Below are 1,275 nucleotides of genomic sequence, written 5' to 3' on the forward strand. Positions count from 1 at the left end.
ATACCAATATTACTGCCCCCCTTATCTTGCAACCGTTGCAAAGGACTACTGTGAACACACACTTACCTCAGCAAGGCAATTAACCAATCAGTTGCCTGCTCTCATTAAGTACTGTTAATTCCCCTGAATAATCCTAGAGGTCCCTTAAACCCTCAACACAGCTCCCAGGGCAATAATATCATATAAACTGATAACAACACTGCACAAACCTGCAACATAATGATGCCATCAGCATACCCCACATGCTAATGACATCATTAGGCAATCAGTCAGCAATCACATCTACTGACTCACCACACAACACAGTACATAAAACATGCAAATGAACACATAGAAATGGCATTCACATAATCAATGAAAATTATATCATCAGGTAAATGTAACTAACTACACAGACCTCAGGGATACCCACTGACATCCCTGCAACCTGGCCTGCCTACCTCTAATGATACAATTTATATGCGGTACTCTATGGCATTAATCAAGTCTGAACGATTATATAGAATCAACAGGCTGGATCACTTATATGGTAAATCTTTACACTGACCGGTTACATATTCGAGTCAGTCTACACACATATATATATTATATATATAACTACAGTGTGGTCGTGTACAACATCTATCTCCAGGTACCGCCCTACCAGTCACCTGGACATGCCACTGACAGCTGTCTCTCAGCTGCTTCCCTAGCCTGGCAGGGCTATGGGACAACACAGCTTTACTGTGAATTTACCCCAATACTGAGACACTGTTACACTGTCTAGTGTACTCACGTTTTCCTCACATTTCACTCATTTCCCAGGTCACTACCTCTCGGGCTGTCAACACATAGCTTGCTCCTCGTGCATCGACAAGATGTGGCCCTAGGCTGTCCCGGGAATGTGGCCAAGTGGCCCAAGGGGGTGGCCAAGGCATATGGCCACCACGTGGCCCACAGCGCCCCTCCCGAGCTGAGAGGGGGGTGGTAGTCGGCGCGCGGGTAGCCGGCGCCCAGCCAGGCAGGGTGGCCGGGCCATGTGGCCGAACCATGCGGCGGGTGGCCGGGGTAGTCCCCGGGCATACATACGTGGATGGGGAATCACCAACAACTCCAGCAAACCAGAGTCTGCCTTGCTCTACACTGGGGTGATAATGGCTGGCGGCGTCCCCACACTGACGCCGCCTGGCGGAATTCAAAGTCCAACATGGGCCTGTAATCTCACCACAATTACACTAGGAGGCCCTGTACGTATTCCGCCAATTGTCCATCAACACTAGACAGGTTATTTGAACC

The sequence above is a fragment of the Procambarus clarkii genome, chromosome 11 (assembly GCF_040958095.1).
Source record: "Procambarus clarkii isolate CNS0578487 chromosome 11, FALCON_Pclarkii_2.0, whole genome shotgun sequence".
NCBI classification, from domain to species: domain Eukaryota; kingdom Metazoa; phylum Arthropoda; class Malacostraca; order Decapoda; family Cambaridae; genus Procambarus; species Procambarus clarkii.